General features: G+C 35.3%; 1 protein-coding gene across 2 annotated transcripts in view; it reads right to left on the minus strand.

Moving 5' to 3' along the window:
- Positions 1 to 19,477, minus strand: part of LOC146541823 (neuroligin-4, X-linked-like) — a 107,648-nt gene extending 88,171 nt beyond the window's left edge. For both annotated transcript variants that reach the window (XM_085194311.1, XM_085194322.1), the window contains exon 1: positions 19,324 to 19,477. The gene's annotated coding sequence lies outside the window, so the exon portion shown is untranslated. The remainder of the gene's footprint in view (positions 1 to 19,323) is intronic.
- Between the last annotated feature and the right edge of the window lie 6,692 nt (positions 19,478 to 26,169).

The raw sequence follows: 26,169 nt of genomic DNA on the forward strand, positions 1-26,169 counted from the left end.
ATCGTCGTTTAATTTATCTGCAGATTATCTTACAGCACACGCGACATGTGTTACATGGCAGTGGGTGCCGATCTGTCGGCAATTTACCCTTCACTTACCCCCTACTCCCCCCCCCCCCCGGCCGGGAGCCTCCGCGCGCTGATCTGTTTGCTTCGGTATTATAAGACATCCCCTTAAACCATTCTGTCGACATCAATCGATAACCGTTGATAGATTGAACGCGGAAATTGAGGTAATTGACGTTTTTAAGCGATTTGTTGTGTTTTTTATTTATTTTTGCTATATAAACGGCTATATCTTTTTTTTAATTAAATATAGAAATACGTTTTTTGAAATCGTGAGGCCGTAGATCTAGGTATTTGGTTTAAATTTCAACTGGATATCTCCAAGCGTTCCTGAGATAAAGGCTCTTGACAGACAGACAGACAAATAGACAACGAAATGATCTTATAAGGGTTCCTTTTTTTCCTTAAAGTGTACGGAACCCTAAAAAAAATTTTTTTGTTAGCTCACGCTGTATCCCGCTTATAACAGGGAAGGTACAAAGAAGTGTAGTGTTAAGACACTGCGCTTCCCGCGCACGATCACCGTTAATAGATTGAACAAGGAAATTGTGGTAATTGACCTTTTCAATATAGTAATGCTCGTTTTTATGTTTTGTTTAAGAAAACACACTGTACCTCACACTGTACCTCATCCCTGTATAGCACGGTAGCCAGAGGTTTGTTCCGCATGCACCGCTCTCACGACAAAGCGTGACGACACTTAGCGCCACGCTTTGTATTCATACTGAAGCGAGGAATTGAAAATAATTCATTCATTCTCTCAAGTGAGAATCGCACTCAAAACAGCCGCGCTTACAGTGCGAACATGTACCACTCCACCCCGGCGCCGGCGGCCCCAATAATTAAGAAATACTCATGTTTTTGTATAATTATGAGGTAAAACGTCACACGTCCAACATGTGTCGGAGTAAAATGCGAATCTACAATCATTGTATGCAAATACGTAATCGAACCGCGGTATTTTAATATTACGTTTAATGAGGTATACTTCAGAATAAACTCTCCTTTACACGTTTAAGTCTAATAAATAAAATAATTACTTCGAATGAATTCATACAAATGACATAATTAAAATTTTAATTTTCTCCCGTAATTGGATCTGCAGATGATTGATTACTCACATAATAATAAATTAAATTTTGTTATTAATAATATTATTGCAGTTTAATTATAACGAGATAAAATAACTATCAATTTACCTTTTTATTGGCATAATTAACTGTTGAAAAGCTGTAAAATCATTTTAATATGCCTAAGTTGACTCTTTATCTTTTGTTTATTTAATAATTCGGTCATAAATACCATCGTAGTATCATTAAAAAGTATGTCGCTGACAAATGATGATTGTTGGTTATGTCCACCCAAGAGACTAATTGGAAATGGTTTTGAAGAAAAAAATATGAAAGATACTGCCTCGGTACAATGTAAGCGGACCCTTGCGGCTGACTTAACGGAGTGTCTTAACACTAGGTTCCCTCTGCTTGCCGTTTGCAAGGGTTAACCTTTGAGTGTGGTCCATGCTATGCACCCTATAGGGTGATCATGTAAAAAGTATGAGGATCCTTATCCTAGAGGGCGTATATGCCTCCGTTCTCTCTAGCTACTCTGCTAGGGATAAGTCGTGAATCTACAAAAAAAGAGTTTGATCTGCGTGAGTATTTCTAAAACGTGATTTAGCTTTAAAATCTGCCAATCCCACATGACGAAACAAGGAAAGTCCAACAAATTTTCGATGAAATTTACTTTTTTCCCAAAAGCGAGTTTTACGGCTCAAAATTAAATGATTGAACATGATTGATTGAATTTAAATAACTGAATAATTTAAATAAAGGTAATTAAGGTAAACTCGCTCTCGAACAGATCAGTCGATGAGAACCGTGAGGGGATGAGAGTTGAACAAACAAGTGTTCGTAATACAAGTGCGCTCGCTACTGTTGCCGTATGTTGTATGTGTACTTGTAGATGCCACTCATTTAAATGTTTAAATAAGTATGAAATAAATGTACAATTTAAGTTTATTATATTCTTATATTTAAAGTATTGATCAGACGAAACGTAGTTAATTTTGAAACCCAATCAATTCTAAACACAACAACAAGTCAAAAAATAAAATACTTTTTATGAAAAGATAAATAAAAAAAAATAGGAAATGGACGTTTTGGGCGTTTCATGCAATGAAGAAAAGCAAAATTAAGAACTTTACAAAAACAAGAACAGCGGCATAGAAGGGTAGAAAGAAAGAATCTATTGTTAAGACACATCGTTCATTTTTGAGACATTGTACGTGGAGTAGTTCAAAACCGTAAATGGAAATAATTTCAATGGAATTGGAATGGAATCGTTCCCCGAGTGGGGATTGAACTCACAAAAACTCTCAAAGGACATATTCGAACTACGTCACGAAAAATATACCCAACTACAGCAAAAGCACAAATCTAGGAGCTGTGCTATATTATAACAAAAGAAACCCTAATTAATAACCAAAGAGTAAATAATCGAGTTTTGTATAGTTAGAAAGTAGTTTTAATTCGAAGCGATACGCCAGAGCGGTGTGGACGTGACCGGCGTGTCTCTAGCGGTCATACATTGTTGTTGATAGGAGAGCAGATAACACAATGTTCTCGGGATAGAGCAGTCACTTGGCTACTGGGTATATAATATTATCTTGCCTAACTTTATTTTTTTATATTTTATTATTATTTTTAGGGCATAGCGTCTGTCTGCAAACACGATGGTTCTCATTTAGTTCTGGTAACACGACAAAACGCGATCTTGAGTTTCGCCACTTAACGCGCAATGTCTCAGAAATATTGCGCAACGGGATGGAATTTGAGGGGATGGAGTATCTTAACACACTACAATAACAACAACGGTATTAAAGTACGTCGTGACTTATTTTTTTAATTGCTTGGATATATGTGAAATTATAATATATGTATTTAGTTGCTATCGAAATAAATGTGATGGGAAAAGTGGCCGTTGCTACTGTGTAAACTATTTGTTAAAATAAATGAAATGTGGAAAACCATGCTAATTATTTATCATACGGTATTTGAACTCACAAGCATCGTGTTCAGTCAGTGCAGTCGGTCAATTTATTGTAAATATCAAAATTATTATTATACGCATCCGTCCATTATTTCACAAATTTTATAACCTCATTAAGCTGGACTCATTTATAACGCACAGAAGTGAAAAATTGCGCAACATTGCGCTGTTGATAAATGCCGAGTGCACTTGCCCGATTATACCGGGGGCTATACGGGGCTGTACGGGGCTGTACGGGATGAAGGGGGCTGGAGGGGGCAGTGTAGAGCAATATGGGGTTGTATTTTCATTACGTATCCGTTGCACAAAAACTGCCCTACTTAGCTGGTGAGATTAATCCACTGTAAACTAGCTTCACTATAAACTAATTTGTCAGCCAGAATAACGTGATTTTGATATTCAAATAAAATTTGTATGGTATGGGGTCTTTGATGATTATGGGGTCGTAGAAGTTGATAATATTACTAAGGCACATGTCCTGCGCCGGTGGAAAAATACTTAGTTGTATGTTTCCGCCTGATTTTGGAGATATTGGGTGTTATGTGCGCGGTTTTGTCCTGTTACCAGAGCGAGGATTAAATTATTTCATCCCCCCGAGTGACAATCGAACCCACAACCGACACGCTTACAGTCAGACTCTACACCGCTGCACCACGACGGTCTCTGTTCTTTTTTTCTCAAGCTTATGAATAAAATTACAAATCAAACTAAATATTAGTCTGTATTCATACTTATTCTGAATTGTCATGATATTTAGTTATATTTCTATTATTTTTTCTTATTTTTTTTCTAAAACACTGGAGTATGTCGATCTATTTCTCTGAATACGAGTGCACACACTAAATTGCGTTACGCGCGACCACGTACAAGGCATGTGTATCGAATCTCGAATCGTGCCCTTAGAGGAGTCACTTTAAAGGATGGTTTTTTGGGCTACGTACGTACTACGTTTTCGTTAGATGTAGGTAAAATGTAGATCTCCGAAGTAACTGCAACGTAACTGCAAGCAAATGTCACACAAGTAATCTCAGGTCGACGTGCGCGCGTGATCACAGCGGCGGCGGGGGCGGGGGCGGGGGCGGGCACTCGCTAACTAGCGGCCGGTAGATGAGTGTGGGTTAAGGCCTGACTACTTTATTAGACATCGGGTTCTGCTAACGTTTCTATTATTCAGAACTTAAATTACCTATTGTGCCTTTTTAGGGTTCCGTACATCGAAAGAAAGAAAACGGAACTCTTTATATCACTTTGTCCGTCCGTCCGTCTGTCGTGGCCCTTTTTCTCAAGAGCAAGCAGAGATATCAAGCTGAAATTTATATACAATGCTCAGGTTTAGTTTCCCATAGAGCTGTGAAAAATGAAACTAAGCCTACGCAATCACGAGGTACAGCTGTTTATGAACAAGCAAGGGAATCAAAACCTGTATGACTTCCCGGAAATTCAGATTCTTGGAATTTTGTACGAAGCAACGTCCAAATTTATAGGTATTCCATAGAAAACAAACTACAAACTTATATTTATATTTCATTTCGCATAAAATAAGTGCACATGCCCGCAAACTTTATTTTGTCAACTTTTATAAGTGTACTTCCAGCTGACCTACCATCCTGAAATTGGTACGGAAGTCTCGGTGGGAGAGTCTGATTGGCACTTAGCAGAGTAGGCAGAGAAAATCTAACATTAGGGTAGTTGTTCTCCACTTTCTGGAGAATTTTTGAGACATTATGTCTTAAGTGGCGGAACTCAACGCTGCACTTTGTCTTATTAGCAGAGCGAGAAAATAAACATGCTAAATAAATAATTCCTCCGAGTGAGGGAATACACAACCGTTGCGTCGAAAGTCACACACGACCTTCAAATAAGATATCCCCAATTTAAAATTAATGAATTGTAGTATAATAACTGAACATAATAGGATTTGAATTGGTGTATCTTGTACAAAGTATTGTAATCAAGCCAAATATGTGTTTATTGTATTCACAATCCACTATTGTCAATTCCACGTAAAATATTACAACTTTACTGAAAAATCATGAAGCTGTAAAAAAAATAATATTTCAAGATATTATCATCTTTTTATGATGATGAATTTCACTTCTCTTAATAAATTAACGTTAGCTCTTAAAGGCACTAAAATCTGTTCTTCTATGTAATAAATGAAATTACAAGCTTTCACATTCAACTCAGTATCTGATTTAGGAAGGCATCAGCAGCTAAATTTGTTTAGTTTTTATTTTTTTAAAAAAAGTCCCATTAAGGCACTTCTATTCCCTACTTTGCGCCGCATCCTGGAGATAATGGGCGTTAAGTATAGGAACTCAACGCTATACTTAGACTCGTTGCCAGAGCGAGGATATCAAAATATTAAATATTTTATTTCCTCGAGTAGTAATCGAACCCACAACCTGTCTAATTATATAATTACAAATAAAAAACTTGTATGTATTAAATAGTCCATTGATCAAGAAAACAATCTGCTTTCAAAGTTGCTTCACCTGCATTAGCACTTAGTTCATGTGTCATATACAATTTTCGGAACATTGTTGAGTGATGGAACTTAACGCTGCGCCGCCAGTGTGTTACCATTCCCTCGAATCGGGATCGAATCCACAACCATCCCGTCTGCAGCCAAGTGCTGTATCACTACCGCGCGTACATACGTGCGCTACGATGGCCGCTGCGGCAGACACGACATGGTTTTAGCTTTCATTCAAGTATAATATAATATTTTATTACTAGAACAGGTTTTTATGGAAAAAATATTTCTTATTCCAACATTATCGTTACATTATCTATCCTGATATTAGATTCATACGAATACTATTTTCTTAATTAAAACTTCACTATTTAGATTTGCCAATGTTTTAGCTACGATATTAATCTAGCAAAAAAACTACCATCATGTAATAGCAAATGACTCATTCTAGGCAGACTTAACAATAAAAAATGCCAGTACTAAAATGAGAAGAGCTCTACTATCCGTTTACCGGATTCCGTAACAATCTCAGCGTCTCAGATATCACAGTTTATCACGTTGCTACGTGATGGGAATGAAATCGTCCTTGCATCTGCGGAGCACGAGCCGAGCCGGGCCTACGTTTTATTAAGTCGCCAGTTTATGCTTAATAAAGTTCGTGAGAGCCTGACGAGGCGGCGAACGGGAGACGGTTTGCTGGTTTAGATTTGGTACAATAGCTTATATTATATATTTGGCTTCACGGCTTGTGGCGAAGTAGACAGAGATTATAGGGAAGACCGTTCCCCACGCACCGCCCAATTTTCGAGACATTACGTTTACTATAGTATAACTCAACGCTGCGGTTTGTCTTGTTACCAAAGCGGGGATATGAAAATAGTTGACGTACAACCGTCGCATTTACTGTAAGACGACTGCGAAGACGTGCAGCTACCACACGACGGACGGACGGCCTCAATACATTTTGTTTAGAAAGCGAAAATCTCATGAGTTCAGCTACGTCCTATTTGTAATATATTTTCAAAATATATATTGTCACTGCCCCTGGGAATAATAGTTAGGGAGGCGAAGCAGCAAACTGTGGAGTCACTCGAGCGTCATGGAGACCTATCGGGTTGCGAAGCTTAGATGATAACAAGAAAAAAAGTCATATAAAAAATTTCGTTTCACCGGTGGGTTGAGGGGTTATAGATTTTCAAAAATGTAAAAAAAAACTGTTCCATGGACATACTCGAGCGCGTCAGATATTCATATCATCAATTGCCTACGTCTTCTTAAGCATGAAAATATGTTAATCTGACAGTTTCCGTGGTGGAGGTGGTCGTACGTAAGAGTTAAAAATGGCAAAAAAAAATATATTATCGAGCGCGTCAGATTTTCTAAGGGGGTGTTAAGTGAACCTAAAAAGAAGCTCTTATGTAATAATCTGACGATTTGGATGTGACGCAAGCTCGTAATCGTTGTTTGAAAATGCAAAAAAAATCGTCATCTTGAAATACTCGAGCGCGTCAGATTAAAATATATATGGTTCATCTTCATGCCCTAGACGTGATATCTCAAAATCAGACGATTATCTGAAGGGACTTGCTTAATCTGACAATTATTAATATTTTTTTAAACCAATACAAGAAACAAGTCAGCTTTACGTTGTATCCCGCACACAGCAGGGTAGGCAGAAGGAACCTAAGGTTAAGACACTCTGTTCCCCACTTTCTACCAAATTTTGAAGGCATTGAGTGTTGAGTAGCAGCACTTAACGTCACTGTTTTGCCTCGACACCAGAGCGAAGAAATGGAAATATAAATTTCAATAAATATTTCATCTCCTGGAATGGAGATTGAACCCACAACCAGTCTGTTTTACTGTCACACTTTGTGCCACTGCGCCACGACTGGCCTCAATTTTTTTATTCATTGAACGCAATCAATAGAAAAGCTCAAGAAATAGAATGTAACTAAAAGAATGTATGTTTGAAATAGAATACTTGTATTTATAAAAAAAAAGTACAAAAAAAAATATTTTTTTTCAAGTATTTTTTTTAATTTATCATCTTCATTGATGAGTTAGGGACCAATAAATAAAAAAAGAGTGCGATAGGAATAGAAATACGGTGAGAGGAATATATGCAATTCTTAGGTATATTAAACTTTATCAATCAATTTCTATTACTTCGGTTTGTGGAATTTGTCAGATTATATGTTTTTCATAATCCTTGAATGATTCCCTTCAAAATAAAAAAAAAATTAGCCACGCTCGAGAATGTCCAGATAACGTTTTTTTTTTACAACTTTGGAGCCCTCTCCCTCCTTTGCGTCACTCTCAAATTGTCAGATTAGTGGAATACACACGATTTAGTATGTAACTAACTTACCCTATCTTAATCTGACGCGCTCGAGAATGTCCGATGATCAATTTTTTTTTACTAATCTGATCCTTTATCCTAGACGCACGGCAATACATAGGAAGCTCATATTTGGTGGAAGTACGTAACCGAGTACAAGGAATCCCCAGTATCTTAATCTGATGCGCTCGAATGACTCCACAAAGTCCCCTCTTCGCCGCCCCTACTATAACAGTTCATAATAAGCAAACATATTGAAATGACAATAAGCAAAGCTCACCGTGATCGTTCCGGTAATCCTCTAAATTATAGAATCGCTTAACGGAACCCGTGTTAGAGAAAACACATATTTTTAAACTTTACCCAATTAATACCGCGACGTGTTATAGCCATTAAGACTCAGTGCGCGGGGGGGCGGGGCGCGACGGCGGCGGGGTGTGTGTGTGTTCCACGCATTACTTTAGATACTCGAACACAGTAATTATATTGTTGGTACTTTTGTTTCGTAGAAGAAAAAAGTATTAATTGTCATACCTACTGTCTCCTTAACATTTCAATACAAAAATATTCGTTTTAAATTAAAATATAATTCTTAGCATATATGTAGGAAATTTGGGAAATCCTATCTTAGTGATCCCATGTGTCACATATGCTACATTTCAGCGTCCTACGCCGCGTAGAGTGATTTCCACTTCAAGTCCGTTTATATATGGGATATAAGGTGAAATCAATCTTGAGTAGGCTTTATATATAATAGAATATTGGACATTTGTTCTTTGAAAGGATATTTCCTTTCAATTCCGTTTAACTTTTCAGTAACAACGACGTGTGACCGAAAAATGAAAGGAGATTAAGCAAGATTAGTTCTCGGCCTGAACCTCTAGTTCTATATTGTAGAAATGTGTTTCTGGAAGCATTGTTTTATAAGTTTCAGGCTTAGTTTTTAATATTTTTTAAACCAATATGTACCACTAGTGGTCTCTCGTTTGTTTGTGTAAACTTTATCACATGATAAAGTTATAGAAAATTCTGTTTTTTTTTCTCGTAAGTATTTTCAGAATTTACTCTTAGTACTCCCTCAGACTCCCAGTCTCTTAGTCACTTAGTAATAGAAAAGTCTTATATATAGACTAGCGGACGCGCGCAGCTTCGCTTGCTTATTGCTTAGGGGTGAATTCTAATAAACTTTGAAACACGTGTTCAATAAAATATTTTTAAGAATCTCAATTTCAAATTTTATAAAAATCTGTGGCGATTTAAAGATTTTTCTATATAAACTTTCAACACCTTATTTACACCCCTAGGGGATAAATTAAAATAAACCACGAAACTTATGATCAATGAAATATTTTTAAGAGTCTAAATTTCAAATTTTATAAAAATCGGTGGCGATTTAAAGATTTTTCCATACAAACTTTCAACTCCTTATTTGCACCCTTAGGGGGTGAATTCTAGAAAACCATGAAACACCTGTTCAATTAAATATTTTTAAGAGTCTAAATTAAAAAAAATATAATAATCGGTGGCGTTTTAAAGATTTTTCCATACAAACTTTCAACCCCTTATTTGCACCCTTAGGGGGAGAATTCTAGAAAACGATGAAACACGTGTTCAATTAAATACTTTTAAAAATCTAAATTTCAAATTTTATAAAAATCGGTGCCGATTTATTTTTTTTTCCATACAAACTTTGAACCCCTATTTCATCCCTTTAGGGTAAAAATTTTTCAAAATCCCTTCTTAGTGGATGTCCAAATTACGAAAGTAAATATCTGTCCAAATTCCACGTTCCTACGCACAGCGGTTACGGCTGTGCGTGCGTCTTACCTCAGTCAGTGAGGACAAGTCCTTTTCTTATATATAGATATGCCGCTTTCTGCCTGACTGTATTTCCATGCTCTGGTAACAAGACATATTGCCGCGTTGTATCGCCACTCAAAACGCAATGTCTCCAAAATTGAGTGGAAAGAAGGTAAGGGTAACGGATGGTGCTCACAGCTGGCCAGCGCAGCCAACTTAAACGAAATGTTCTGAGCGGGTATTGAACCCATACCCATACTTAAATAGTAAGGTATTTTAAATTGTACTGCATCGGTACCGTTAGCAAACAACGCTTACACTGTACACGCTGTTATTTTAGAGAAATAATTCACCGTTTTTCAAAATATATTTCGTTCAAGTGCCCTTTAAAATTAATATTACGGTATGAAAGTTGTGAACGTAACGTTCATAATTATTATTTCTATTTTTATCTCGCGTTTCTCATTCAAAATAATACTCGAGTAAATTATGAATACTCACAGATCTATAGAAACCGATACTTTAACCTTCGAAATATGTTTTTAGCTTCACGCTGTATCCCACATAGAGCAGGATAGAGCGAGGGGCCTTAGTGTTACAACACTCTGTGCCCAATTTGCGAAATTTTGCGTGTTGAGCAGCGGGATTCGACGCCGCGCTTTGTCATACATGTATTAGCAGAGCGAGGAAATGAACCAACAATCGTCACGTTTGTAGTGAGACGTTGTTCCGCTGAGCCACGACAGCCTCAAAGGAATATGTATTTTAAGCTTCACACTTATCCACTTCTTAACACTTATTCTTCATATAACGAAGTAGGCAAAAGAAAATAGTGTTAGGGCACTCAAAAGCATTACGTGTTCCATTGAACACTTCATGATTCCTCCTAGCTTTTAGATTTTTCCTGCATAGCAGAGTAGGTAGAGAGCCTAATTTTAAGACACTCCATTCCCCGTATTCGAGACATTACGTGTTATATAGGGAAATTTATGATCGGACTTTGTCTATGATATAATCATTTCTCGAAACAACAATCGTAAAGTTTAAACCAATGAGACCATATTGTACCCGACCATTATGTATATATCTTATATCAAGTTATTTATAGATCACTAGCGCCCCCCAGCAGCTCCCCTCGTGCTCGTACATACTGTATACCTTGTAGCCGCTGTGCTGCTCTGATATATAAACTACTTGTATATTATCGTATAGTTTCCGTTCATTAGTCTTTATGTGGAAGTAGAATTAACGTCCATCCTCACAGACAATATTAGTAAGATATGATTCAATATACAAATTTATTTAAAACATAAAGCACACATGATTTAATACAAGGACCCTCAGTCAAGATACCACCTTACATTTCCTTTCCCCGGAAGAAAGGTAAGGTTAATGGTCCAAGCATTTTGCTTATCTCTTTAAATATTTAGAAAGCCGAAGCAATAGTGTCGCTACAGTAGACCGCTAGGAGGCACCCGTACCTCCTCGTATAATGGGAAGGGGAGTTTTGGTGTAAATAATATTTATATCACGCGGAAAAGGGTGTTCGGGATGAGTTAGGGCGACCACTCTTACTTTACGGCAGTTCGAGGACAAGACGAGCTGAGAACGTATGAAGTATTGCTGTGGAAATACTAATAGGTTTGTGGGTTGATGTCGTCGCGGCACACAACCACGGTGTGAACAGTAATGTATATTTTAATTTTTACTATCTGGTAGCATGGCGTTGAGTTCTGCCATTAGAAATAAGTTTGAACTATGACCATCGCAGAATAACTTATCGTTTTTTAGCTTCACGTATACATCGGGATAGGCAGAAGTAACCTAGCATTATGACATTCCATTCTCCATTTTTGTAAATCCTGAAGTATTGCGTGTTAAGTGGCCGAGCTCAACGCCGGGTTTTGCCTCGACACCAGAGCAAACAAATGAAAATATTTAATATTTACTTTCCTTGAGTGAGAATCGAACACGCAACCTGCCGTGTTTACAGTTGCACGCTTGTGTTCCTGTGCCACGACTGGTATCAGCCGAAATAAAATAATATAGGATATACAAAAGTAATAAAATTTTGGTGTCTCGAGATAGATCTTTACATGTTTTTATTTATCCTTTAAATATTGTTAAATGTACCGAGCGACCCGAATAAACAACATGTTCGTGTAAACGAGGATTTTTGATGTTTTAAATGTAACATAATATCCTTATTTAACTAAGGTAAGTACGGGCTCATCAATTCGACATATGTACATTATTTATAAAATATCTGATCTGTAAGTTTAGAAATGTTCAGTTACTAAATATGTTGTAATTTGTAAAATTTTATCTAGTAGGTAAAACGTGGCGTTGAGTTACGCCACTTGACACGCAATGTCTCGAAAATTGAATGGAAAGTGACATTTTAACACGAAGTTCCCTTTACCCTGTTATGCAGGAAAATATGAGAAACTATTTTTTTATTTTACTTTTTAAAATAAAATTTGAAATAGTTTTTCTACAAGTACAGTCTCTTTTCCGAAAAAAATAAATATTGATTTATAATAGTGCTTGTAGTAAGTATATTGTTTGCTTATAATGGCTGCTGGTGCAGGCCCTGAAGATAACACAAGCACAGCTGAAATATTAGCGTTCTACTTTCTCTTTTTACAAAACAACTTGTTAGTAGCCTCTCGGAATAAAGTTAAGCTTTCAAATACATATTAGATATAACAAAAGGCTAACAGTATATGATCTCATTTATTCGGAACTAGTCGTATTGAAATAGTCGTATAGTAGTTCATTATCGAATCAGCCCGGGGACGCGGCTCTGCCTTCACAGTATTGTCATCAAAAGTAAAGCACTACGCGAAGGACTAACGTATGACAATTGGATCTTATCATTGGATTCGTATATTTATTAATATTCAGCCTTTTGAATTTTGCGAGATTGGGTGTTTTGTTGTAGTTTCAGGAGATATATATTTTTTTGCGATGATTATAATATAAAGTAGTGTATAGTGCCGGTCGCTCGCAACGTTGTTTGTGTCGAAATTATTTCGGGAAATCTTGTTTTAGTGCTCTCCTTAACTCCCAAAAGTACGTCAGTCTTTACGTGTCAAATTTCAACTTTTTTGTTAAATGTTGTTGTTTTTAAATGGAATGTCCCTACCAAAAAAAATGTTATACTAAACAACTTTATACATATTAGAAAAATAATTTAACATAGGAAAATATATAGAGAAAAGGTAAAGGACGGAGAGCTTTTTTCTAAGTTAATATTTTTTATGTTTATAAAATTTTAAAACTTTCATAATAATATTTTACAGAAAGCCCGGCGTTGAGTTCCGCCACTTAACAGATAATATAAGCGGAAAGTGGGGAACGGAAGTGTTTGAATGGGAACGAGTGTCTTAACACCAGGTTTCCAGGTTCCTTCTGCCTAGCTTGCTATGTGCAGGACTATTTGCTGTTTCGTGAAAATACAGTAGACTTAGTAATATAATTTTCATCATAATTTTCATCTATCAAGAGGCTGTAGACTTGAAGATGTTTTTATAGCTATAAATTATTTTCCTAATTATTTTGAAAACTAAGTATACAATGAACGAAAACATACGGACATTACCATTAACAAACAAAAACTAATACTAGTTGCTTTCGAATCGAGTCATGTACGAGTAACGAATAAAGGAAAAATATATTAAGAAAAATATTTTCCTCCCTGAAGCTAGTAGTTCGTTAACGAGATCAACTCGGGATAATCACGATATATGATAGAGACCTTTTATTGCCCAATTATTGAGCTGCATTCATCTGTGGGTCGGCTCATTAAGTAAATACAATACGAGTACAATATCGATAATAAATATTACTGTAACGGATTATTAAAATTGTGTGTTATTTACGTCATAATAGGCTTTATATATTAGTTGCTAAGATGTTAGCAAGCAGCAAGCATGTATAAGTAGCTTTACGCTTTTTTCAATTTTCAATTTCTATCTTTAATAAGGATAGATTTTTTTTTAATATTATTATATAAATATAGTTCTTGTATGGGAGTGATTAATCACTGTCTCATAGAGAGTGTCATTTTATTGTAAGTTTCATATTCCTTTATAAGTCATTGAGACCGTCGCGGCGCAACGGCACAAGGGTGTGACGGTCGTGGGTTCTGTAAAGCGCGAAGGCAACCAGCAGAGTACCTTCCAGTCGACTGACCTCTAACTCGTGATCATCAACAATCAGGTATATCAATTATAAATTCAAGCGCGAATTCTACTAATAATAATTATTTTTTAATTAAAAAGTCAACTAGAGTAATCCTTTAAACAGAAAAGGAAAACAATATAATCGTCCGAAGTGAGAGGAAATGAGACAATTTGAGACGTTTATTCTTTAACACTGCTATAAGATTTCTTGCATACGTCGATAAAGAAGTGTCGCTTGCCTACTAACGCCGTCTTATTTGGTGAGTGTTGCCTTACAAAAGGAGCTAAGTCTCGTTTAAATTATAAAATCGGATGAGCCTGCGTTAGTCTCCATTAGCAGTGTCTGTGCCGAGCTCTTTTCTTTTATTATAGTAATGACTCTTAGATCCTTCAGCTTTCGTATTCAAAACGAAAGTTTCCTAAAGAAAAGATGAATACAATTTATTTAATGTATGTATACAAGACCTATTTCTACTTTATATAAATGTTCAGAAGTTTAAATATTAAGACACAAATAAATGTTTTTCTTTTTGTTTTTATATATCTCTAAATAAAAAGTCTTCCGTTACTCAAAGCCGACGTTATGCGGCGTAGAACATTGAAATTTGATATGTATGTTCCTTAGGGATATTAAGGAAGCATTAAGAGGGGATTTTTCGAAATTTCTAAACTCACGGACGACCACTATCTATATAAAAATACGGTTAGCGTTTTATTACTAAGCACCTTCTTAGTATAACACATCAGCAAAGGAAAATCTAATATTACGACATTAAGTTTTAACGTATTATTTTTAGTAAATGTGGAAGGAGTGTCTTAACACTAGATTCCCTCTGCCTATTATTATTTAATATAGAGAATGGACTTTGAAAGTTAAGTCTCTAGAAAACAATAACAGCACTCATACAAATGAAACAAATGATAAAGCAAATTAGATTTGGAATTTATTTATTTCAAAGGAAATTTCATTGGACAGGTGATTGATGTAAGGAAAATAATACGGAGATTACTAAGTTTTTTTTATTAGTTGTTATATTTTTTTGCATTCGTTACTTAGCTATACGCTGTATACAGCAGGGTAGGCAGAGGAAGCCTACATTATATTGTATTACGATATTTATAATATATTTATTATATATTTATTTATTTATTATTACGTGATAAGTCGTTCTAAACTCTTTTACTATTACTGTTTTTATTATTTATTAAATTACTAGACCCTTGCTCGCGACTTCGCTTGCCTAAATTACTAAATTCTTTACTTACTAATCTGAGTTATTTTTTGTATAATAACATTATCATCATAAAAATCTATATCCATATTTTGAAAACAAAACTTTCAGCCGATCCAATAAAAGAAACGTAAATAAGTTATTACACTGAAATAAAATTGAATCCACGAAATTCATTTACAGTCAGATACTGTTCCGCTGCGCCTTGATAGCCTCAACGGCTTAATATTATATTAGTACGACATATAAAAGCGCCTAGACGACTAAAGGTGCCCTCCCTAACAAGTAATGAGATAGTATCACCGTCCTATTACGCTCCGTTTAAGCGAACCGGAGAACTGTCTATGCTATAAATGTAAATGTTCACCCTTCAATCATTCCTATCATCAATAATTCATCTTCACCATCACCACGTCGTGTTCAGTTGCCACGTCTGAACTGCACCACGATGTATCAAAATGTTCAAATGTTTGACCATAAATAGACAAAACAGCTTTTTTTATATTTAATTTTTTTAATTAACGTATGTGATTTAACCCTAGATAGATAACCTACGTCGAATCGACGTAATCGATTTTGAAAAATTGATATAACTCGTTTGTTTTTCGCGTCACTAAACTGGCCGTTCCTGTCAACTCATTTGGCCATCGGAGCTTGCAGGACACACCCGTATCCCTCCGGTAAGTGCAATACTTTCGTCAATATTTACCTACCTTACGTCGAAATGACGTATGGTTATCTTTAGTGTTAGTTTTTAGATTTTTAGGAAAATGTGTTATTAAGACTTTTTTCAGAATAAATGTACTTTTTTTTTTTACTTGTTACAGCTCACGACTAAAAAAAACATCATGTAGTCACATAATCGTATAAACGATGCAAAAATCAGTCGGTTGTTGCATGAAACGAGCGATGCAGATATTAAAGGGGTCGGACAGTGAAGCTGAAGACAATTTATTAAAATATGAAGTACAGAATGATGCTGTAGACTATGAGGTGAGTGGTCCACCAGTAGTAAACACATTGCATACTAAAGATGTGTCTGAAAATAACCCTGAAACTCCTGAAAGTGCTTCGGCAAGTATGCCGATTGTCATGCCACAGCGTCAAACTCTTCGAGGCAAAACGATCATCGTTGGACAGCCACTAAAGGCAGAACAAGTGGAAGAATATCATCTGCTAATATTATACGGACATCAAAGGGTCCCACTCGGACGAATAAATGCCCTTATGAGCCTTTAGAATGTTTCAGTACATTTATTATTGATGACATTGTGGAGGAGATAAAAAAATGGACCAACGCAGAAATCCAACTGAAGATTGAAAACCCTGATGTAAAAGCCACCTCCCACAGATTTCGAAGGTGTAACTGAGCTAAAGATAAGAAAATATTGTGCCTTTTGTCCATCAAACATTAGAAGGATGACATAGACTATGTGCGGCAACTGTAAAAATCCTATTTGTGGAGAGCACAAGTCCAGCGCCTGTCCTAAGTGCCTTTGAGACGAAAATTTATAAAAAAATATATTTATTTAGGTTTTTAATATTATATAGTTTATAAAAAAAATATTTTAAAAAGTTTATATCTCAAATTATAAAACTGACGGAGAGATTCCTAAATGTTTAAGTTTTATAAAGTTTATTTTATAAAATTTAAATATTTTATAATAAAAATATAAATAAACTCTAATGTCTTTTATTTATACACAACAAAATTACATACATTAAGATATAATATCATATTCATAAACCTAGGATATACATTTTTTTTTTTTTTTTTATTTATTTATTATTAGGGTATACAAACTTACTTACACTAATAATATTATATTACGATCTAGCCATTACGTTGACTAATGAGTAATTTAATTTTAACCTACTTTTATAATAAACAATATGCTATGCTAAGATTGTGTCCATTGGCACTTTTCTTATTGTCTCTATTTAAGGGGAAGACACTTAGTTAATGTGTTCTTTATATTTACGAGGATATACATAATCCAAAATATGCTCACTCAAACATTCGCACGTTGAATCGACGTATGGTTATCTTTAGTGTAAAGTGCAATATGGTTATCTATCTAGGATTAAATGTAGGCGGTATTGAACTGGCGTCACTTGGAAACCATACCACTAAGCTTAGTTAGGTTAGGTATACTACTAGTTTCACAAATTTCTTTCGAATTACATAGTACGAATTCTTCTACCGAAGTATTTGTAAAAAATACTAAATGAAGGAACCGACGAAACCGTATTACTTATATATAACATACCCTTGGCCGAGTTTTCTTTAATAAGTTTAATTATAAAAAAGTATTTTTAAGTAAATTTAGCTTAAACGTTTTTTTTCTGTTTGTATTCCGATAGAGCAGGGTAGGCAGGGTAGGCAGGGTAGACAGAGGCGCCAGGACTGCAACATTGTACTTAGTGAGTGACTGTCACAGGCAGCTTTGTTAGGAGCTTTCGAACGCAAGCTAGTTAAGCCCACTCTATTAAAATGTACAACAACGGTTATTCAAACATACAATACGAGAACCAAATTATTAAAATCAGAGCTTTTGTGCAGATATTGCACAGTTAAAATAATAAAATATAAAACAATCAAATCTATTAATATGACACAGTAAGTGGTTGGTGCGGAATTCAATATTAACATTAAAATTTGAATAATTGGATGAATACGAAGCTTCAAGACATCTCGTGCTGAGAAGAGCCGGCACGAACTCTACAGATGTTTTTTTTTTTTTCAATATAAAAGATATATTTTTGCTATTGTATAGCTAACCTGCATTTATTTCAAATTATTTTAATTCTACACTTGTTAAATAAAGTAAGGCGAGACGTGTGCTTAGTGTACGAAAGGAATAATATAGAAATGAATACTTCAAAACTTATATATCCTGTAGGATTTCTACAAAATATAATGACACCTCATTAACCTGTTTTTAACATAACCTATATTTTGAAATATTGAAAATATATCTTATAACAAATTTTAGATTTACTTTTAGAGTGCATTGGAAGAGCAATTTAATATAATTATTCAGCTTTATTGTATATAAATGCAGGTATGTTTACAGAATTTTATGAAATTATACAGATATAATTATAAGAAGCTTTGTTCTTAACGATGCCAAAATACCGCCGTGTTCAATTTCTTTTAGTTATTTAACTTGTAGTTGTAGTTAGTTCTACGCAGAGGGAATATGTGAACCTTCACGCTGTATGTTACACATAGCACGGGAGGGAGAGGGAACCTGGGAACGTAACGTACGTAAGTACAAAGGTACAAATTGTATAATATATTTATCTAAAGTATAAAATAAATTTAAGTGCAATTTTTTTCCCAACAAGAAAAATACTTAAGTGTAATTTACTTTGTTTAAATTAATTTTAATTGTATTTTGGTATATACTCGTATATGAAGTATGTTGAATAGCAAATGAAACTGTTATATTATTAAAGCTCATTTATTATAATAGTCCAGTGTTATTAATAATAAAACATAAAAGTGTATTTATTATAATTATATAAATACTGAAAAGTATTATAATTATAACAAAAGTCCTGTCAATTAAAAGCAACGTTAAGCGTAATTATATTTTGATTGAACACATTTTATTAAGTGAAATGTTTATGAATGTCAATGAAAGCTCATTCCGTTATTTTACGGCGTTATAATATGGAGCGCTTCAAAAACGTGGAATTAAATTTAATTATATGAGAAAATTGTAAGTAAAATTTAATTAAACAAATGTATTATCACAGAGAGAGTATTAAAGGCCGCGTCAAAGTGCTCTCGGGTCAGAATTTACTGTTTTGTGAAGATTTACTACGGACAGAGTGTTCGCGTCACAGAGAGCTTAGAACTGGAGATATAGTCACTTGTTCTATGAAATATGAGTTCGTCAGTTGTGGAATTAGAACGATCATTGTTATAGTTCATAGAGATCTTTCAATGTTCCTTAATGTATCCTATAGCCCACTTTATTTAATAGCCATCGAAATCATTTCCCAAGTGCCAACGACACTTTTTAATCACTTGCACAAAAGTAATTGTACCTATTATCATCACAAAAATAATTATTTTAACTATAACTTATACCACATTGGTAACTAACCGTTACTTAACTAGACTTACGAAACAAAGTGTTAAATCAGTCCACACGCGACATACCTCGAGCGGTGCCGGCTCTCCGACGCAGCCCCGAGTTTCACACACTGTCACAGTAAACCACCATCATATTATTTGATATATATAATATTTGCAACACGTCACAGGATGAAGGAATGAACACGGCGGCAGAGGATGCTGCGGTCCAGGCTGTGCGGCGGACGGCGAGCGACTGCCGCGGGAAGCGCGCGCCGCGCCTTCTGTACTGTGCAGTGCAGTTGCGTGCCATTGGAGAGCCCTATGTCCAGCAGTGGACGAGGACAGGCTGATGATGATGATGATGATGATGATATAGCAACTTACTTGAACTTTACGTGGCCCGATAATGTCTTTATAAATATTGCTAATTTAAAAGACATTATAAAGTATGAAAATAGTGGGTATTTTATCGAGATTAGTTAAAACTGACGATGTATACGAAAAACGTAAAAAAACATTTATCTACCTACTACTGTCATACTAGTGTGATATTGGTGTGTAGTTTTTGTGTAATAGATAAACTCTAAAATTACTAAACTGATTTTGAACATTATTTTAACATGTTTTACTCATATGATAAAATCAACTTCACGCTGTATCCCGCACATAACAGGGTATGCAGAAGGAACCTCGTGTTAAGACTTCGTTTCCCACTTTCTGCCGAATTCTGCAGGCATTGCGTGTGGAGTGGCAGAACTCAACGCAGATATATATTCTCTATATGATAAAAGTACACTGTAATAAAATAAAAAAATATATTAAAAAAATTACATGTATTAAACATTCTCACAAATATAAGTACAGAAATCACGTGATATTTTGTGATTACTCTACTGATCCTACTAACATTATAATAGCGAAAGTTTGTGAGGATGGATGCCTGCTCCACGGTCACCTAAAACGTACTGAATAAATTTAAAAAAAAAAAAAAACAAAAATATAGCTTATAGATCAGAATAACAGAGCCTACTATTTATGTAAACATTTGTAATCACGTCATATCACAGCATGAACGTATTTTACTATGTAAAATAAATAATCATACAGTTCAAGCGGGCGAAGCCGCGGGCGGATCACCTGTAGTTATGTACTAGAATGTAAATATTTGTTGATATTAAGCAATTAAGTGGTGGAACTGTCAAACGCGTTAATGAGACGCGCGCCTCACCGCGCACCGCGCACCAACTGAGCGCGATGTATTACTACTTCATTCATTATTAAATGTTTACATATTATTGTAGCTTCGGTCGTTAAGTAATTCCTAATTATGCGGTAGACACATCGTATCTGTATTATACCTATATTTTTATTTTTAAGGTTTCATTCATATCTCAAAAGGAAAACACAGAACTCTTATAGGATTACTCTTCGTTGGCCATCTGTCCGTCTGTTCTGACTCTGTTCCCCACATATTTATTTATTTACATTTAAATTTTTATTTGTTCCCTCTTCTTATTTGTTCACAAAATGTGATGTAAAATCGACTAGTTGTGGGTTCGAATCCCACTCGAGGAAAAAAATTATATTTTAATTTTTTCGCTCTGGTGGCGAGGCAAAATGCGGCGTTGAGTTCCGCCACTCACCGCCACCACAAAATGCCTCCAGAATTCGGCGGAAAGTGGGTAATGGAGTGTCCCATAACACGAGGTTCCCTGTACCTATCCTGCTGTGTGCGGGATACAGAGTGAAGAAGATTTATTAATTTATTATATAAGTTACCTTACAAATTTAGGCACATTTACTTCGTTTTATATAAATTGTAAAAGTTATTTGTGACTAATTTAGCAGTCAGTTCTGATATTCTGTTACCGTCTGATATACTTACTTATGTTATTCGTTTTCTAATGTATGAAAGAAAACACATAAAAGAAGATTTCTCGAAGTTCCTATGAGAATGGGAAAAAAGGGATTTTCTATTGTAGGTTTTAAAAAAAGGTTCGGGCGACGGCTATTTAAGATAATATATATATATTCTTACATTTGAACCTGAAATATAACAACACATTACATTAGCGGTAATACTAAATCACGTTTTAGTTTCTCTCGTAATAAAAGTTTCCAACACTCAACGTCTAACTCCTGCAACTTCAGGATTGACTTCAATTTTTCCAACTGTAAAATAATTAATCTTTCAACTAGTTTGAAGAAATAAAAATTCTAAAACCCATGTAAAATAATTTTCTCGTTATTTCCTTGTAAATGGTGGGATTTATATAAATAAAATGTAGGCAAGAAATTCAATTTTATAAGGATTTATAAAGAAAGTAATGTTTTTGATTTTGTTTATTTTCATGCATTTTTTTTACAAATATGCTACACCAGAGACAGAGATTATTGAAAATCTGGTCTTGGTTCCGGCCCGTCACTCTTACACTGCCCACTCGTAAAAACGACTTATTTTCATTTCCTCGCTCTGGTAACAAGATAAACCACGGCGTTGAGTTCTAGAACTCTACTTGCAATGTCTCGAAAATTATATGGAAACTAGCCATCTTGATACTAAGTTCCTTTTGCTTATCATTCTTTATGCGGGATACAGCGTGAAGGTAGAAAAATAAATTAAACATGCAAAAAAAAAACGAATTGAAAATTGAACCTAAAACTACTATTCATACAAAACAAATATCAGAGCACCAGGGTGTGCAAAATAGAAATTTTGTGGAACATCGTGAAGAAATTTAAAAAAGCGTTCTCATTTTGCCACAGAGTAGGGCTTGAATTAAAACTTTGTACATTTAGTTTCAAAAGCTAACTTTTGTATAAAAAAACCGATCGAGTGCGAGTGAGACTCGCTGCGAGTCCGACCGAGCGTTGCGTACAGATTTCAGGATTGTAGGTCCACAAGAGAAGACTGGCTCACACTATTATTTTTGCTTATCCTGCGAACATCTAGCAGGACAGCATATAAATTGACAGAGAATACTCTATAGGGCGAAAATTGCTAGATTCGTTGTATAATATTTTCATTAAAACTTAAAACTAAAAACTTTCCGTTTTCAACTTAAAGAATGCACCGCGCTTGAAGTTATGACTTATTTCTAAAGCTATGGACATATTATATTTCGAACTAGTCATTGCTACTACAGTTTTCCTGATTGCTAGGTAATAAGAGAGTTTTTAGTATACAATTTAATTTAATTTACTTAAATATTCTACCACCTATGTATATTCTTACATTGTTATGTGTATTTCCTATAAACAAATACCCTCAAGTTGATTCTGCAGGGGATGCTCGATAGAATGTCGCTTGACATCTCTAGGGGCTAGTACTTACTTAGTACCTATATTATGGTTTCCACGGGAGTTTCAACTTTCAATATATTTTTTTTATATTTTTTTTACATAAGTGTCGTTAGTAACTGTAACTAAAAGAATATTAAAAATGTGAGTATACTTTCTGAAATATGTTAGATATGTTTATTCCCTTTTTAGGGTTCCCGAATCCCGTATCTCGAAAGGAAGTAAGGTTCCTATAGGATCACTTTGTCGTCCGTCGTTTCGACTCTCATTACATTTGTCTCGAGCCATTGATAACCATACCAGTTTGATACCAGTATGCAGTCTTGAGAAAAAAAAATATCTTTTTGGTATTTTTTTTTTCTTTTTTTACCCAAAAATTTAAATTATTAATTTATTAAAATAACTAGTGCGTAAAATTTATAAAACTTTCCTAAACTAAAACACTAAAAATCATACCGCATTATTGAAAATAAGCTATAGCTTTCTCTTTAAGACCGAGTTAGCGGTAATTTACGGTAATTAGCAAAGTTAGCCTCGCTCGTGACGTCACGCGGCGATTTATCACCGACTACGAGTTGTATAGGGCGGATGCACCGGCGTGACTCTAGGAGTCGGCTCGCGGGCTATTAATGATTGGTGGTAGTTGTTCTTACTTAATCCCGAATAGAAGGTCAGATACAGGAAGCAACTGAAGAACAGAGTGACTTGGTACTCAGTTCTATCTGTTTTTTTTTAATAATTTTAAGTATGTTTAATGTATATACGTACTATATTTATAGAAATGATAACATTGACTGGTAAATCGTATATTTTTTGTAGAATTATAAAAAAAGAAACGCTGACACACCTTATCTATTCCCCCACCGTGACCACAGCCTCATTTATTCCTGAAACTTTCTCAGAGAGGCTCTCAGCAAACAAACAGACGAACAAAACCTAAGCACTAACTGCAACTAGGGCTCCAAACTCCCACATTCCTTATAACTTTGAGTTCAGCGCTCTACTATTATATACGACTACGCTTTGAATTACGAATGGTCAGCTGCTCTTTACTTCAACAAGAATCTCTTTTGTCAGACTTGCTGCACGTTTGTTGGTCTCAGAGTGGAACTAATGCTGTTTGATTATTTATTATTAGCTAGCTGAAAAAAATAATTAATTAATTAAAAATAATTTCAATTCCCATTTCAATTATAACAGTCACATATTAAAAATTTGATCAGCCATAATGCAAAAGTACGCTTCGAATACTTAAAAGCTTGACCTTTCAATAACTGGTGTATACACTACACAATAAAATATAAAAAAAGTTCAAAAATGAATAAAAATAGGGTTGTTTTTTTGGAATATCTAAAATAGCTAACTATTGTTTTTCGAATGCTAACATTGTTCATTGTTTGCAAATATAAAATATTCAACCGTAGTTGTGACAACAATATTGGAAGCCACATAAGCTTACTGTCAAGCCTCACTACCGAGTGTCCGAGACGAGCAGAGGTCGTTGTAACCGGCACTTGATAAGTGTGTACATTTATTTATTTATTTCGCGTTACAGATAAAACAAATACATAACTGCGTCCTATTTACTGTTGCTAAGGCCTGTTTGGTTACCACCCACGATGACTAAAAATAGAAAATTTTATATAAATGAACGAAATTATTAAATTTTCCTTAATATTTATACATCATTCATCACGTTGTTATTTGGACGGACGCAATTTTTTGCGAATAAATATTATTTATGACAAAGCCGATGGAAAAGGATTAAGGGAGCTTTATTTGAGGAATAAAACCGACGCCGGCGTCATGTACAGATTAATTCGACAAGTGAGATTCGGAGCCCGCGGTGAAATGCTAATGTCGGAACAGCTCTAGGAACTCTCATTTCGAGGCATTTATGACGCGCTCCAACACTATTATGTTTTAATTGTGTTGTTGAAATTTCGTTAAAGTCGTATTCGCACATTTTCTTTCTTGTATTTATGATGAACGAATAGGAGCTGACACGGGCGCTGTAATCAAAAATCGGTTGGAAAAAATATGATAAATAAGTAAAGAAATCTCAAACATTATCCCTTTTCTGCTTACTGATATCTCAATGTGATTAATGTTAATTTATATATTTTTAGATTCACACTGTAGTCCGCATGGACTTAGAGAAACTCGTATCATGTCACTCCTCTTTCTCTGCCCACCGCTGAAAGAAAAATATGGGAAGGTAAAATGTCATTGAAACACAACGGTTGTTAATTCGGAACCTGCGTGGAGCACGTCTGCCCACGCGTCACGCCCGGAAGTTTGTGCGGAAAAAAGGAAATGTCCTAAAACACCGCGTTATAAGCTTAGTCAATATGGAAAATACTGTGTATGTACTTTATTGTAATTTATTTTGTGTCTTTTTTTTAATATTAACTGGACATTGTCCTAAAAGCAAGGCAAGCCAAGTCCCGGGCGAAGATTAATATCATAAATAGGTATTGTCCATGCGATATCCATAGTTTCTAAGTGGATGAATGCATAATTACGTGACAGCGAGCCTAAACCAATCATCTCACAGCACGTCGCGCGTCAGCGAATGCGAGTGTTGAGATGTTTGCTTGATTTAATTTTATTCTGATTTTCATATGAACTTATGGAGAGGAGATGAGTATTTATCTATAAGAATAAAATCAAATAAATTGTCGATGATTAGAGAAAGTCATAATTTGTCGAAGTAATGAAAATATTAATAAATATTAATGAATACCCTTGTGTGCCTAGTGAGCATTAAGCCCACCACCGTCGCGTTACACCCGCAGGGGGGCTGTGCCCTCGTGTCCGTCTGTCTGTCAGATACACTGTAAATATACATGTCGAAGTAAACTTCAAACCATACACTACAGCGCCTCAGTTTTATAGAAACAATCTTCAACTATTACATTTTAGTGAGTTATTCCTGTCTGTTAATAATTCATGATGATAATATTTCAAACAAGTTAAGCATTGTTGAAATTATTGAATAAAACTTAAGCGCCAGTAAAAGAAAGAACACGGTGCGGCGGGGGGAGGGGAAGTGTTCGGAGAATGCAGTCAACGTTGCTTAGTACAGAAAGTATCGAAGCTCGTACAGGACTCGCCGTTTTTACTGCACCCTCTTTAAGCGCTGAGTTGTGACCCAGTTGGGACGACAGCCTTCCTCAGCCCCCCAACCCCCCCCCCCCCACCCTATTATAGTTAAATGACGAACACATTTTCTTAGCCTGTTTTTATAACAATGTACACCTTTATCAGTATCATGTTATTAATAGCCCTACCAGTAGCGGTCTTATTTAACATGTATATTAATGTTAAAAAATAGGAATTATTAGTTCCGATTAAGGTTTTTCTTTGTATAATTAAGGTTGTTTCTTTGTATATATAATCCTTTTACTGATGAATTCTTTAGCATATAATGTCAGTGGCACAGCGCGACGACTGTGGGTTCGATTCCCGCTCGGGGAAATGAGTTATTATTTATTAATATTTTCATTTCTTGTCTCTGGTAACAGTAACAGGCAAAGCGCGGCGTTGAGTTCCACCACCCAAAATTCGAACGAAAGTGGGGGACGGACTGTTCCTCCGCCTACCCTACTATATGCGGGATACAGCATG

Source organism: Heliconius melpomene, chromosome 1 (genome assembly GCF_056956725.1).
Source record: "Heliconius melpomene rosina isolate 202511_hmr_F chromosome 1, ASM5695672v1, whole genome shotgun sequence".
Classification (NCBI taxonomy): Eukaryota; Metazoa; Arthropoda; class Insecta; order Lepidoptera; family Nymphalidae; genus Heliconius; species Heliconius melpomene.